This window comes from Pocillopora verrucosa, chromosome 12 (genome assembly GCF_036669915.1).
Source record: "Pocillopora verrucosa isolate sample1 chromosome 12, ASM3666991v2, whole genome shotgun sequence".
In the NCBI taxonomy this organism is placed as follows: Eukaryota; Metazoa; Cnidaria; class Anthozoa; order Scleractinia; family Pocilloporidae; genus Pocillopora; species Pocillopora verrucosa.
The window spans coordinates 16,348,326-16,365,619 of record NC_089323.1 but is presented as its reverse complement, the minus strand read 5'-3'; the positions used below and the strand labels follow the sequence as shown (position 1 = coordinate 16,365,619).

Below are 17,294 nucleotides of genomic sequence, written 5' to 3'. Positions count from 1 at the left end.
ACCCGCAATCTGAAATTAAATAATATACTGAAAAAAATTAAGTAGATATGCAAGCTCATTAGCACAATCAATAACCTACCAAATTATAAATAATGATATAAATAATTAGAATAGTGTTTTTTTGAGGATGCTCATCAATGGCATAAAGCCTTAACTTACTTAGCTAGTTCAGGGATATGCTCAGATTTGTGAGCTTAAAAAAACCTACCAGCTGTAGAACTGAGTGCTGAAAAAAAAATATAAAGACCTACAGGAAATCCTAAAAGATAACATTGTTTGTAAAAAAAGAGAAATATCCCAAGGAAATATGCAAGTGAAATTTTATCTAGCTTATCTTAATTTGGAAAATTAATTTTGGTGATACTAAGGTGAATTCATGAAGAATCTGCTTTCATAATTTGACAAAATTATGATAAACCTAGTAAAAAACCTAAAATTTGGTCATCTATACCATGAATAAACTACCTGGTGAAAAATCTTAGTAAGCAGCAACAAATGCAGCCTAAGAGACAAGATGATGAGGTAACCATAATCAAACTAAAATATTTATACTACTAATTATGAATAGTTTGTGCTAATGAGCTTTGCAAATGTACTACCACCAACATCATGCCAGTGTGAAAGCGAAGACTTCTGGAGACCTTGAAAAGTGAAAACCTTCGACTAACTTATCACCCTAAGGCTTAAGACCCAAAAGCCTAAAACCACTAAGAATTGGACTGCAGGAACCTAAGACCCCATAAAACGTAACACCTAGAAATCCTAAATTTTAGAAAACCTTAGACTGGGGAACTAAATACCTAAACACTTAAGACCCACAAAAAGGAAATGAGGGACCTGGAAACTAAAGATTCAATAAACCTGGGACCTCTAAACCAAAGACTTCTAAACCCAAGACCCAAGACTAGGAAATATACCAAGGACCTAAAAACTCTGAGATCTGGGAACATAAGATCAAGAAAACTAAAGACCCCTTCACCTGCTGCTCAGAGGAACCACCAACCACAAATCTGAGACTCAGAAATCAAGAACTAACAAAATCTAAGACCCCTAAACCTCATATCCATAACTTAGAACTACTAAGCCCAAAATAAAGTTAAATACCTATGGCCTGGAAATCAGAGACCCATATGCCTAGGATCGGAGTACCTCATACTAGAAATACTTTAGACCCACTTACCTGTGAGATAAAATGTGTTAAATATTACATAAATAAGGTATGGAAGAGTAAAACTGCTACCCATAGACAAGGAAGTCTGAGACTCAGGAGCCTAAGACACCAGAGGCCAGATTTCTGGAAAACCTAAGCACCAGAAATCCTTAGAACTAGAGGTTTAGAACTAGAAATCTTAAGAGATTTGAAGTGAAGAAAGCCCAACCCTAACCCCTGGTAAACCTGAAATACCTAATATTAAGAAAAGGACGAGATATGAAGCCTAAGATTCTGAAGGCCAACCCACCAAAAAATATTTGCTAGATGGAGAAATCCCAGCCCAGGCCAGACCCAGCAAGGAAAACCTTTAGTCCAAAACTCTAAGATTGCAAAACTTAAATTTCTCGCAGCACAATGTTGGCAGTAGTACCTATCATTACTTCTGCTTATTTAGTTTCCAAAGCTAGACCTAAGCAGTGGGGCAAATTCTACAGTTACTTGTATGAATGGATGATTAACCTCTCTTTTAAAGAGGCTTAGGCTTAACACCATGTATATGTGAAAATATGAAATAAGAGGTGTGCCTCAAATCAGTGACCCAATCAAAACCTTAGTCATAAAGACTTAGGACACAAAACCCCTTAGTACCTGTGGCTGTAAAGCTGAATTTGATGGACAGATGATGTCAAAAAATGTAAGAACTGACTTTTGAGAAACAAAGTATCAAAAAGTGTTGTAAAATTGTGTAACCAGCTCATGGACAAATAAATCAGACTGTCTAACAGTGCTAGAATAAGTTAGCTACATCTAACATTTAACCACCCTTCTATCTTTACCTTGAAAATTTTGCAAAAATTGTAAAAACAAGTGCTTAAAGACCAAAAAAACTTAGACCCCCAAAAAACCCTAGACCCCAGAACCCATAGACGCTAAAAACCTTATAACCCATAAACCTTATAATCCTTAAAATATATGACCCCAAAAACCCAAAAGCCCAATCTTAGACCCTAAAAACCTAAGACCTCAAAAACCCTAGACCCTAAAAACCTTAGACCCCAAAACTGTAGACCCAAAAGCCTTGGACACCAAAAACCGTAAAAACCTCAAAGAACTTTATAGCCCAAAAACATTAAACCCTAAAACCTTTGACCCCAAAACTTAGATCCCAAAAACCTTAGACCACAAAAACCTTAAACCCCCAAAACACTTTAGACCCCAAAAACCCTACACCCCAAAACCTTAGACCCCAAGACCTTACACCTCAAAAACCTTTGACCCTAAAAACCTTAGACCCCCCAAAACCTCAAAACCCAGTAAACCTCAGAACCCAGAAGCCTTAGACCCCAAAAACCTTGAAGCCCGAAAAAACTTTAGACCCCAAAAACCTTAAACCTTAAAACCTTAGACCCCAAAAAACCATAGATCCCCAAAACCCAAGACTCCTAAGACCTTAGGCCCTAAAACCTTAGACCCCAAAAACCTAAGACCATAAAACCTTTGACCCTGAACACCTTAGTAGCTAACACTTAGATTCCCCAAGCCCAACAACCCTATGATGAAAAACTCTTATACCCATGAAACCTTAGACCTTGAAAACACAGCACCCAAAATATCCAAGACCCAAAAAACTGTATGACCCAAAAAAATCTAACAACCAAAGGGTAGGGGAGCACTTGTTTGAACAACTGTGGCACACACACTCAAAAAAAAGTTAAAGAATTAATGGCTTCCATAAGACTAAATGAATGGGGGTTGTGGAACAACAACTGGGTGAAAAACCTCCTTGTACGTCCACTTGCACCTGGGAGGAAAACCCCGGGCCAGCTGCACCCCACATTCAATGACCTCCCGGGCTGGGCCATCTTAATACCTAAAATTAGCTAAAACTCCATGGAAATAACTGATAAATTTCCTGGCGCTCTTGTTGTTGGAACCAATCATCAGAGGTCCCTCACCAAAAAATGTGTGTGCTGCTGTAAACTTCTACCTCAATGCCAGGCTTCTTTTTTCAAATGGTCATCCTTCTCTTTGGTAAATCTGCAATAAGAAACATTGAAAAAAAATTAAATGCTTTAGACAAATTTTTAAGGTAATTAATATAACAGTCTTAGCTGTATTCCTTTAGTTATTGAAAGAACAACCTATAAATGAAAAATTGACCAAACCCACGTTTCATATTCATATGAAATGTATCCTATTCATATTTTATATTCTACAAATTCCTGCATAGGATATCAGTTGAAAAATATCAAGACTAGCATAAATACAGTGGCTAAGCTTAAAAAATTGCACCAATTTTGGTAAATAAATAAGATTGTTCATCATGCTTACTTATCGACCAACTAAAGGAGGCAACTGAAGATAAGTGAAATACTAACATAACATTCTATTAAAAGAGTAATAATCTACATGAAAAGCTAATGTGTGTCTGATTGGCTGAAAACAAGAGTAGTTTTCGTGTAATATGAAAGCATATTACAAAAAAGTATTCACGCGCTGCCAAAATTTTGTCTGTCTTGTTTTTTTTGTTACTAAAAAAATAGACTCTAGCACAAAATACTAGGGTAACAGTTGATTCCGAGAAAACCTCAAGAATCCCGCAAGATACTAAAGTAACAATCTATAACAAGAGAAAACTATATTACATGAAAAAAGTACACTCTAAAATTAATTGGCTGAAAACAAGTCTATTTTTCAAGTGACGAGAGTGAAAAGTTGTGAAAAGAGTGAAAATTACAAACAGCAGGTGCTGTAAAATTTTCCAAATACCTCAGGTAACAACGTTACAATCGATTATTAAGCGAGATACTAACGATAGAATCGATTACAAGAGAGAACTTAGAATGCGCAAGATACTAACGTAACAATCGATTATAAGAGAAAACTTAAAATGCGCGAGATACTAACGTAAAAATAGATTACAAGAGAAAACTTAGAATGCACGAGATACTAACGTAACAATCGATTATAAGAGAAAACTTAGAATGAGCGAGATACTAATGTAGCAATCGATTATAGGAGAAAACCTACGAAGCGCGAGATAGTAATCGATTAAAAGAGAAAGCTAAGAATGCACGAGATACTATCGTAACATTCGATTAGAAGAGAAAACTTAGAATGTGCAAAGTATTAATGTAACAATCGACTATAAAAGAACTTAGAATGCGCGAGATACTAACGTACAAATCGATTACAACAGAAACCTAAGAATGCGCGAGATATTTACGTAACAATCGATTATAAGAGAAAACTGAGAATGCACGCGATACTAACGTAACAATCGATTATATGAGAAAACTTAAAATGCGCGAGATACTAACGTAACAGTCTATTATAAGAGGAAACTAAGAATGCACGAGACTCTAGCGTAACAATGCCCCAGATACTAACGTAATAATCGATTATAAGAAAAAACTAAGAATGAGCCACAAAGTAACGTAACAATAGATTATAAGAGAAAACTTAGAATGCGCGAGATACTAACTTAACAATCGATTCTAAGAGAAAACTTAATATGCGCGAGGTACTAACTTAACAATCGATTATAAGAGAAAACTTAATATGCGCGAGGTACTAACTTAACAATCGATTCTAAGAGAAAACTTAATATGCGCGAGGTACTAACTTAACAATCGATTATAAGAGAAAACTTAGAATGCGCGAGATACTAACTTAACAATCGATTCTAAGAGAAAACTTAATATGCGCGAGGTACTAACTAAAGAATCGATTATACGAGAAAACTTAAAATGCGCGAGATACTAACGTAACAATCGATTGTAAGAGAAAACTTAATATGCGCGAGATACTAACTGAACAATCGATTATACGAGAAAACTTAAAATGCACGAGATACTAACGTAAAAATCGATTACAAGAGAAAACTTAGAATGCCCCACATACTAACTTAACAATCGATTATAAAAGAAAACTGAAAACGTGCGAGATACTAACGTAACACTCGATTATAAGAGAAAACGAACAGCCGATTGTAAGAGCAAACTTAGAACGCGCGAGATACTTACGTAGCAACCGATTGTAAGAGCAAACTTAGACTGCACAAGTCAGTAACGTAACAACTGCTTATAAGAGAAAACTAAAAATGCACGAGATACTAATGTAAAAATCGATTATAAGAGAAAACTTAGAATACGCGGGATACTAGCGTAACAATGCGCATGATACTAACGTAACAATCGATTAGAAGGGAAAACGAACAGCCGATTGTAAGAGCAAACTAAGAACGCGCGAGATACTTACGTAGCAACCGATTGTAAGAGCAAACTTAGACTGCACAAGTTAGTAACGTAACAACTGCTTATAAGAGAAAACTAAAAATGCACGAGATACTAACGTAACAATCGATTAAAAGAGAAAACTTAGAATGCACAAGATACTAACATAACAATCGATTAAAAGAGAAAACTAAGAATGCACGAGATACTAACGTAACAATCGATTAAAAAGAGAAAACTTAGAATGCACGAGATACTAACTTAACAATCAATTATAAAAGAAAACTTATAATGCTCAAGATAGTAACGTAACAATTCATTAGAAGAGAAAACTGAAAATGCGCAAGATACTAACGTAACAACCGATTATAACAGCAAACTTGGAATGCCTAAGATAGTAACGTAATAATCGATTATAAGAGAAAACTTAAAATGCGCGAGATATTAACGTAACAATCGTTTAGACGAGTAAACTGAGAATGTGCGAGATACTAACGTAACAATCGACTATAAGAGAAAACTTAGAATACACGAGATACTAACTTCACAATCGATTATAGGAGAAAATTGAGAATGTGCGAGATACTAACGTAACAATCGATTATAAGAGAAAACTTAGAATACACGAAATACTAACTTCACAATCGATTTTAGGAGAAAACTGAGAATGTGTGAGATACTAACGTAACAATCGATTGTAAGAGAAAACTTAGAATACACGAAATACTAACTTCACAATCGATTACAGGAGAAAACTGAGAATGCACAAGATACTTACGTAACAATCGATTATAAGAGAAAACTAAGAATACACGAAATACTAACTTCACAATCGATTACAGGAGAAAACTGAGAATGTGCGAGATACTAACGTAACAATCGATTATAAGACAAAACTTAGAATGCACGCGATACTAACGTAACAATCGATTATAAGAGAAAACTTAGAATACACGAAATACTAACTTCACAATCGATTACAGGAGAAAACTGAGAATGCACAAGATACTTACGTAACAATCGATTATAAGAGAAAACTTAGAATACACGAAATACTAACTTTACAATCGATTACAGGAGAAAACTGAGAATGCACAAGATACTTACGTAACAATCGATTATAAGAGAAAACTTAGAATACACGAAATACTAACTTTACAATCGATTACAGGAGAAAACTGAGAATGTGCGAGATACTAACGTAACAATCGATTATAAGACAAAACTTAGAATGCACGAGATACTAACGTAACAATCGAATATAAGACAAAACTAAGAATGCACGAGATACTGACGTAACAATTGATTAACCAATACAGTTCTACGATATATGCTTTTAGTGAAAGTTGAATATAACATCTTTGTGTCTCCCATGAGAGGTGATCAAGACAGTCCAATGGAAATGGATATGAACATTCTTTTGCAAAGTGAATTTGCTGTACACAAGTATGTGAATAAAATTAGTGGCTCTAGTAATCACAACTTCCACAAAACAGCCAGAAATGTAGGATATATGAAAAGTCAAAAAGATTTCTCTTAGAAAGTAAGTTCATTTTCTAAGTTTTTATAAGATCTCTAAGTCTAGTGAAGTTGACAAAAAAATTAAACATTTACCTTTCGCATTTTGCCCATGCCCTTTGGTTCGCTGGTTTGCCAGTTCGCTTGTTCTTCATCTACTGACCACTCTTATCTAAGATCTCGGATAGTCCACTGACCATGAAGAGATGTCTGCAGGCCACTTTCCCAAGCTTGTCCACTGGCCACCTTCCCAAGCTTGTCCACAGGCTAACTACCAAGGCTTGTCCACGGGCTAACCATCAAGGCTCATCAATGTTTATCCACCAATGCTTATCCACAGGCTACCTTTCCGAACTTGTCCACAGGCCACCTTCTAAAGCTTGTCCACAGGCCACTTCCCAAGGGTTGCCCGGAGGCTACGTACTTAAGATTGTCTACAGGTCATCCAGCAAGGCTTGTCCGAAGCGGCCACCCTCCAAGGTTTGTCTGCTGCAGGCCACCTACCAAGGCTTGTCCACAGGCCACTCCCCAACAATTGCCCAAAGACTACATACCAGGGATTGTCCACAGGTCACCTAGCAAGGCTCGTCTGCCACAGGCCACCTTACCAGGCTTATCCACAGGCCACCTTCCCAAGATTGTCCATAGGTTACTTTCCAAGGCTTATTCACAGGCCACCTCCCCTAGCTTGTCCACAGTTGTCCACAGGCCACCTTCCAAGGCCTGTCCACAGGTCACCTTCCCAAGCTTGTCCACAGGTCACCTTCCCAAACTTGTCCACAGGCTACCTTTCCAGGCTTATCTACAGGCCACCTTCCCAAGATTGTCCACAGGCCACTTCCCAACAATTGCCCATTAGCTGCATACCAAGAATTGTTTAAAGGTTGCCCAGCAAGGCTTATCTGCCACAGGCCACCTTCCAAGGCTTGTCTGCCACAGGACACCTTCCAAGGCTTGTCTGCCACAGGCCACCTTCCAAGGTTTGTGAACAGGCCAGCACCTAGGGAAATGTATAAAGAACAACATGGAGATTATGCATATTGATGAGTAATGTATGGATGTTTTGGGTGAAGTTAAATGTTAATCACTATTGGGAGTTCAAGGGTTAAATACAAGTGTGTAGCAGGAACATTCTCATATTTTATTATGCACATGAACAGTATTCTTCCTTTTCATTTGAAGAGATTAATTTTCCACAAATGTCTCATTTAATATGTCCAGTGACAGACTCACTAAATTACCATGGCAGGTGGATTGACAGATTTAGAAAGATAATCCCATCAAGCTACACATTTGCTAATTGATTAATAGTTTTTGAAAATATACACGTTACAAATTCCCTTTAAAGTTAAATTCCACATTGTATAAAGCAACAGCCAGAATCACTGACTAGTTAGATTAAAATGGTTTATGTCCATGCCTCAATCACAAAATTGAAAAAAATTAACTTTCATCATAATTGGCAGTAATGTCACGATCTGATTGGCCAATTTCCTGCTGTGGATTATAGTACAGACAACATTGTTTGGGCCAACATGTCACACAACGTGTCATACAACATGTCACACAACATGTCACTCACAGAAAGAATTGTTTTATTTTGACATTAATATTGTGGTAAAAAACAAGTATAAAATGGTTTAGCATGGTTTGTACTCTTATCAACTACAATCTTTGCCATTACAGCAGCTACCCCTGTACTCTTTTAGAGTACAGACCACGCTAAACCTCAGTTGATTTGTTTAATTCAAACTGTTTTCTTCCATGTTATCCTCAAAAATGGTTTTAAGGCTTCTTTTTTTCCACATGCCTTCACCTATTGACCCTTAACAATGACCAGCATCTAATTTCTTCTTACAATATCCCCCTTGAATCACATATAAGTTCATAAGAATGGTGGAAATGATCACCAACAAAAGAAGCTCTTGATTGTTAAACAAATTCTCCTTGTCAGCAACTTAGGAAATGTATAGAAAACGGTATGGAGAATATGCATATTGCCAACACAAAATATTTAAATTTAAGGTGTGGAAGATTAAATATTTTCAGACCTTTGAGCTCTTTTTCATATATGTTTTTATGCAATGAAAAAATATTAAGTAATTGCATCAGTTATGGTTTGTCAACTGCAAACTCAGCTCACATTAGTAGCAATGCTTTATACAATAACAAAACAACGGTAAGCACTCGTACTCAAGTAGCAAAATATTTTGCTTTCTTGCTTAAGACTAAATAATACTTCCACAGAATTGCAACAATATGCCCATCAGGGAGTTTTCAAGTATTCTATCCTTACCTCACTTGATCTGAATGTCACACGTGTTTTCCATTTTGGAGTTTCCTAGCCACTCTATCGTAGTTTTCTCCATCCAAACACCATAAAATAACCGAAAATGTGTAATGAAAAGCAAATTATGCTTAGGGTGCTGTTTTTGCTTCTGTTTTGGTACCAAAATAAGCGATTCCCCTTTCCGATTATTCGAATATTTACGCCGCCATGTTGAATTTACTCTTAACTAGTTCCCAGTGTATGTCGTCCGGAAAAACACCCGGGTCACAGTTCATGCGAGCGACAACCAAAACGTCACTCTATACGGAGAAGAATGCGCAGTGGTATACTGAGGAATCACCTCCGGGTACAACCATTAAAAACAAACTGGCTTTGTCCTTGCGAACCATAATTGCTTCCGATGTTGATGTTTCTGTGGACATGCATACTGTTTTTTCAGCAAATTTCTCAGATATACAATGTTATATCAAACGATGTACTAGTAAACTGCATCATTCAAAAATTAACAGAGCCTAGAAACTTATCAGTGGAACCTTGTATTGTGGTGAAACTTCAGTTGCACATATTACCACAACCATAAACAGCATCACCCACTTCGCGGGCGCGGCCATTTTTGGACACTTTTCCTGTAGAGGAAAGGTTAGATCAGTACTCTTGACCACAGTTCGTAAGAGATCGTCAACTCTTATCATCAGTTCGACATAACAAAGCTTAAGTTAACTATAAAAACATGAAGAATACTATATACTTGGAAGCGATATACCGCAGTTCTATCGGATGACCGATAATGGACTAATTTAGGAATTAGTTCAGCTAACACTGACTTAGCTTAGTTCACATGCTGCGTCGGTGGATAACACCGACGCAGCACCACAATTTTTTTTAGAGACTTTCCCTTTTAAACTGACTTACTTTGACTTTTCGGCAAATAATCTAAAACTGACACAGTGAGGCTAGGCACTGGATCAAACTGACGAGATTTCGAGTATCACGGTGCTTTTATGGTAGAAATTTGACATGTCCGAAATAGCTGCACTTCTTCCACAATTTGACTTTTGTTTTGCGGCTTTATCGACTGAGTCAAAAGGAGGATTTTAAGAAAATTTGATAATTTTCAGAACATCTAAAAATATAGCTGATAACCGGAAGGTTAGTTTCAAGTCTTGGATAATTTATGACTTCAAATGGTACTTCGCCAAGTAATTTTGTAATAGCGGTATAGCTGTCATATTTTTGGCCTCGGTTATGCCATATGAAATGTCAAGCTTTGTTCATTGCTATTGCCTTTATTGTTTGTTTGAAAGATAAATATTTGAGGAGACGAACTGCTTAATGAATAAATAATTGATTATTTTGAATCAGTTTGAAGGTGCTTCCATGCAGTTTCATCACAGGAATCTCATCTCACAGCCATGCTGGTTTTTTAGAGAAAATGTCGAGATCTTTAGAGATAAAGATGATATTTATGTCATTTATATTTTTTGGAAAATTTCGAATAGATTTCTATGCCATTTTTCGGGGTTTTGTATCTAGCCCCATGCTTAGCTAGGTCCCATTTTGGCACTCATTTGATGGTCATTTGAACTCATTTTTCGAAAGATTTTTTTTTTTTAAAGGCATCTCATTCCAATGTTTTTTTTCCAGTCTGAAGAAATTGTAATGGATGTGAAAGTCCAGAACGTTGTTTATTAAGTTGTTATAAGCAGAATATCGGGTGCTCTAAAAAGGGATCTCAGAAATATTTTGGAAGATTTAGAGGATTTTTTGAATGCAGCAAGGTGCATTTCCATGTTTGATGTTAAACATCAAATTAGCGCCGGTAAGTTCATAGTAGAAGAATTGTAACGGTAAAACATCGGCATTAGTAAACAAAGGAATTGCATGCTGGTTGCGATCAGAAAAGTAATTAAAACCGAGGGTACATAACCCTTCGTCAGGGCGAAGGACGAAACGTCAGCTTTTAAACCCTTAACGCTGACCAATTAACGTTATCAACGAGTTGATAATACTGAATTACCCTATCAGACCATAAGTTAAGTATGGTACAATATGAGAAAAATAAATGTTTAAAAAACGTGTGTTGGCACAAAATATCGTATTTTTGAGGTCATTTGTACCACACACAGCTCTCGTTCAGTCACCCAATAGACAGGGAAGAACTCCCTTCGCGTGAACATCATTAGCAGTCTGCTTACGAAGGGAAAGTTTTTAAATTGAAGAAGTGACCGTCCCTATTTATTTCAGAGGAAAAGGACATTTTAAGTCGGAAGTCAAAATTTCACTAATCGAATAAAGTGTGTTTTCCTTGTAAAGTACGTTTAACGTAGGATCGGTTTCTTATTACCGTTGATAACAACAACTAATACTTTCCACAATCAGAAAGCCACAAGTATAAGCAACTAACTGTTCAATTATAACCAACAGAACTATATTTGCATCTTACTCGCTTAACTCTGTATTAACATGCAAAACGCAACAATAGCCATCTGTTAACCGGGTTTTGATCGTCATTGAGCGTTTGGACGGGTAAATATCTACCAGCGCGTTGGGAACGAACTGACACAAACTGAGTACGAATATTCTTACTCTGGGTACGAATCGACTGAGTGCGAAACGTCCGTGGCTACAAAACGACTGGATTTTAGTGGACTTCTCTAGCTTCTACGCTCTGTTTTCCGTCTGAAGGTCTCAAGGGGATTCCCCTCTTTGTATTTCGTAGATCAAGCGTCCAGAAGCACGTGAATAGAACAAAATTTGAAAGAAACTGGAAATGATTTAGTTAATCAACTGAGTTGATAATATTTCGAGATGTAGTCCTTTCTCTTAGCGAATAGAAGAATATAGTGGGTTGTGTGTGATTATATACGTAGGAAAATACCTAGGTAGTTTGGAAAGCTTTAACACTCTAGAACAAAAATTTATTTTTAACATCGGTTCTCTTGTTCCCCTCGGTATGAACATTGACACAGCAAAACAATTTATTTAGAAACTTACCCACTTTATTCATTTGAAAAAGAAACAGCACTCTAGAGTATTATTACAAGAATCACATTGGAAAAAAAAACATTGAAGTTAACGAAGTATATAAGTACTATAGTTATCCACTTTTGTGTTCCAAATGATGTTTTCATGGCAACGTCAAATTAGAACAAATGTGTAGCCAATAAGGGCAGATACATTTTCCATCATAAAAGCACCGTGATACTCGAGAGCGCCGTCAGTTTTATCCAGCGCTTAGCCTTACTGAGTCAGTTCGAGATCATTTGCTCAAAATTCAAGGTAAGTCGGAGCTAGTCGGTGTTAAAGGGGGTACGTCTCTAAAGAAACTGTGGTGCTGCGTTGGTGGGGAATGTCGCAAGATAATTTGGTTTTAATAACGGAGTTGATAATGTTAATAAGTTACCGTTAAGAATTTGTAAAGCTAAGCTAGATCAGTGTTACTTGGACTGATTCCTGAAAAGCCAGTGAGATCTTCATCTGTTATCGTTTGCTATACCTTTGCTATACCAAAAGAACGCTGAATGAATATTCATCGCCTCTCTTACCATTATACCGCTCAAAATTTGGCGCCTTTTCAGCTTACATGATTAACTGAGGCCTAAAATATGTCATTTTACAAAATTTGTCATTTCGAAGCAAGATTATCTTTGTTCCTGTTCCAACTTCTTTCTGAGTTGGTTTCAAAAGTATAACTTGTAGAATTGCGCACGATATCAGAGAAAGAGAAATTATCTGAAGAGCACCGCGCCCACTGTTCCAGTAGGTTCCTAGGAAACCTTATGTAACCTTGTTAACAAATAAGTACCCCGTTCACAGGCTAGTTCACGAGCCTCAAGTTATCCTTCAATTGAGAAATACAGAAAAAAGGAAATATATGATCACAAGTTAAGAAAAATTCAAGGCAAAGATAACAACAGTGTTGTCAGTGCAAATGCAAATACAATACTCTGGGTGACCCAAGGGGAAACAATTATGAAATAAAGCATTATAATTCTTTGAATGAAGGGGTACCTTTCTAAAGGAACTGTGGTGCTCTGTCGGTGGGCGAGTATAACAGGGTAATTTAATTAATTATCAATTGAATTTATAACGTAAATTTGCCACCTTAAAAACGTTTCGAGCGTCAGCCCTTCGTCAGCACAGTTGATAATACTCAACTTAGTTGATCATACCAAATTACACATTATAATCCCTTATTTAGTGAAGGATGCCTTAAGGGATGACTAAGTCTTCCATTATTCTTCCTTTGATTAAGTCTTCCATTATTCTTCCTTTGATTAAGTCTTCCATTATTCTTCCTTTGATTAAGTCTTCCATTATTCTTCCTTTGAAGGCATTTTTAACCGAACACAATCTTTCCACGCAAAACTCTGTCTTGGTGAAGCTTTAAGATGCTTGGTTAACTCATATTTATGACTTCTCTCCAAATGTTCAGACTTGCGAGCTTCAAAGTTTTTGGAAAGTTTCACTGATACAACTTGCTCCACACAAACGCATTCCTTCACGTACCAAAATGGCTTTGAGGAAGTTTTTGTCCTTGTGGTTGAAAAGGCTTATTTGGCGCATTTTCTATAAAACAGATAAGATAAATTGTGATTAGTGAGTTCAATCAATTTTGAAATGAAGGTTTCGCTGCCGCTCTCACAGAACGGGCGATTGATGAGGATCATTCTTCGATCTTTAAGCAGAAAATTAAGTATTAGGGCTCATCATATTTCAGTGCTTGATATACGAAATTGAGGATAGTTTTATCCACAAATTTATAGGAACAACCAGCTTTATGGAAGATAACTTTTATTTCCAGGACGTCCTTGATAAGGCTTGTTGGGAAATTTTTAGTTCTGTGTAAGGCAGCGCCGGGCAACATAGTTTCTCTTCCATTTTAGAAAGGGAACTTTTTTTATCTACTTTACCTTTCAAATCTCTGTTTATTAGAAATGACGACCGCCAATAAAAGACAGCGAGGCGTAGTTAGGAGTCTCAGAAGACTCACCAACATAATAACCCCCTTGGGATGTTGCGAGAACATTCGAGTGACTTTATATTCAATTCTCGCGCAGTCCAAACATCCCACGTGAGTTATTACGTCGGTAAACCGATAAATAAGCGGTATATTGATTAATTTGTCTAGGTATACAGTTTTTTTCATGTTGATATGGTCAAGTTAAGTTCTTCCTTTATATCAAACTGATGATAAGAGTTGATGATCCCTTAAAAACTGAGGTCAAGAGTATTAAACCTTCCTTCGCAGGAAAAGTGTCCAAAAATGGCCGCGCCCATCAAGTGGATGATATTGTTTATGGTTGTGGTAATAGGTGCAGCTGAAGCTGCCCCAAAATTTAACGTTTCACCGGTAAGTTCTCGGCTCTGTTCATTTTTGAATGATGCGGTTTACTAGTACATCACTTGATGAAACATTATTATCTGAGAAGTTTTGCTGAAAACACAACACGCGTATCCGATGAAACATCAACACCGGAAGCAAATGGTTCACAGGAAATTGAAATGGCCAGTTGGAATTATTGACGGTTTTAATTATAAACAAGTGATCTCATTCCATAAAAGATATATTACATTCCTTAATTATCAGCTTAATTAGGATTAGGAACCATTCATTATTCTCGATGGGGGGGGAAGAGGGTCAGAAAAGTTTTTTTGGGGCTGTCAGATGTTTTTCAGGGGGAACGGGAGGGGATCAGCTGTCGTTAAAGGAGGAACTTTTAAAAATTGATTGCGAAATCATAAAATATCACCGAGCCCCAAGGGGGGAGGGAACGATCAGTTGAATTTAATCGTGTCACATCTGAAATCCTTCCTCCCCACTCAGGCGATAAATTAAGACTAGTAACTTGTTACAGCCAGACTTAATAATTATACTGCAAAAACTGAAATTTGAGTACAAATGTTAATTAAATTGAAATTAAGCAGGATTGCAACCATCACAATTAAATCATCACAAAAAGTTCTTTGTAGTCTCTACCGTTTATTTCGAGCCCTCGCGGAGCACCACAAACCGTATCAAGAAGTCAAATTCCACATCAGCCAAGGACTACGAGCCATCCTTCCTTTTAAGTGAAGTTTGTTGCGCGAGTAAACAAAATCAAAGAAAAAAAATTGATGTTAGCACACTCCCACAATTTAGAGAGGAGCGCTATCATCACTTTTTTTTTTAATGCAAGCAGCGGACTTCGCCGAAAAGGAGAAACTCATCGTAGACTACGTCAGCCTGTGTGGACAGGATTTTCAGTGATTCGGAAAGGAAATTCATAGAAGAACTCTCATTGGGACGCTGGCCTAAAAGTTTTCGTGATACCGCCATAGTGAATCAAGAATAATTCTGTGGTCGAGGTTTTCGCACCATATTGACTAAAAGTTTGTTTTCATTGCAGAGAGAAACCAAGAACTATGTGCAAGATGAAAGTAAGTATTAAGTTTTAAAAAAATATCTTGAAATGCAATATATTTTCAAAACTTCAACGAGCCACAGAATATTTTTCCTTTTTTTTGGGGGGGGGGGGACGTGGGGGTCTTAACCCTTTACATCCTAACATCAGTATGTAAAGTCTCCATACCCTTCTCCGCTATACCTTTGATATGGCACTTACATGGAGAATTTGTCTAATTATCAAGAGTTTCTTGAGTTCGTGATCATTTCCTTTATTCTCATGACCTTAATGTTTGATTCAGGGGTGACAAAGTGGGGAGAAATTAGATGGCTACCACTCTTAAGGACTAAAAGGTTAAAGCAAGCAATATGTACTCCAGATCGAGAGGTCACTCTTTCGCACTTTTGTGCTGCACACAATGCCTATCTCATCCCCCAAGAGTACAAATTGGCACAGGCATACTGTCTAAAATACTGGAAGATGGTCAGAGGGATGGGGGGGGGGGGGAGTGGTAAACCTAGTTAGACTAGCCCTCCATCCAGGGGGAGCTGGTGTAGCAAAATTCCTAGTCGCCTAATTCTACTTGATCCTGTGTATGTCTTAATGGTTAGGAGTTAACCAGTTAAAAAAAATGTGTACCATGTAACTTGATATTGTTCGTTCCTGCTTTACGACATCCCTTCTAAAGTTATAAGTCTTAATTTCGCCTTCATTTGTTTCTTTGTTCAGGTCTATTTGAAAAGCTGGACAGCAACAATGATGGATTTGTCTCTGAGAGTGAACTCAACAAGTTTAAAATACAATGGAACGAAGTTAAGGTTTACGACCTTAACAGTAAGTATGGCCTTTTCCACTTGTTAACCCCTTAAAACCCTGAGAGTGACCAGTATCTAATTTCTCCTTACAATAATACTGCTAAGTCATTCATTGAGATAATAAGAATTAAAGAAATAATCTCCAGGCTCTGATTGTTAAACGAATTCTCCTTGTCAGTACCAAAGAGAATGTGCAGAGAAGAGAATAGAGAATATCAGTGCTCATGTCAGGATGTGACGGGTTAAGGGTTGGAAGGGTTAGCGTTTGATTGAGCCTCCTAAAACAGGTGCATGATTAAAAAAAATAGGTCCGCAATGGGAAACAGGTGTTCAGTTCTAGAATTTTCAGTTTATGTCTTGAAACCAGTATTTTCTGAATTTCTTGTAAGTTCTGAACAAGTCCTCTACTACTTTTAGTCTTTTACCCAAAAGAGGGGAGGATACTGTCGACAAAGTGTGAGAGCAAATTTGTTGTTATCGTTCAGGAATGAAATTCTGTTTAGTGTGTTTGATTTAAACCTTAACACCCTAACATCAGTATGCATATTCTCCATACTGTTCTTTGTGCATTTCCTAAGGTGCCGACAAGAAGAATTTGTTTAACAATCTAGCGCTTCTAAATTGATGATCATTTCCTTTATTTTCATGACCTGAATGTGTTATTCAGGGGTGATATTGTGAGGAGAAATTAGATGGAAGTTACTCTGAATGTTGAGAAGCTCAGTCTTTATGGTTTTCTTTCCGAAGATGACAAAAAATTAAGTGAAGAGGAACTGGACATCCTGGAGGCAGTTTCCAAAAACATCAAAGAGACAAATTACCTCAATCACTTTAGGGCAGCTGACCAGAACCATGATGGATATGTCACAGCCGCAGAGCTGAAATCGCGATTCCAAG

The 17,294-nt window shown here is 37.1% G+C and overlaps 1 long non-coding RNA gene across 1 annotated transcript; it reads left to right on the top strand.

The window, feature by feature from the left end:
• Positions 1-14,431: 14,431 nt before the first annotated feature.
• LOC131783465 (uncharacterized) lies at positions 14,432-16,389 on the top strand. Its single transcript, XR_010715877.1, has 3 exons — positions 14,432-14,549; positions 15,586-15,616; positions 16,312-16,389. It is a non-coding gene; the product is annotated as an uncharacterized lncRNA (long non-coding RNA).
• Positions 16,390-17,294: the final 905 nt, after the last annotated feature.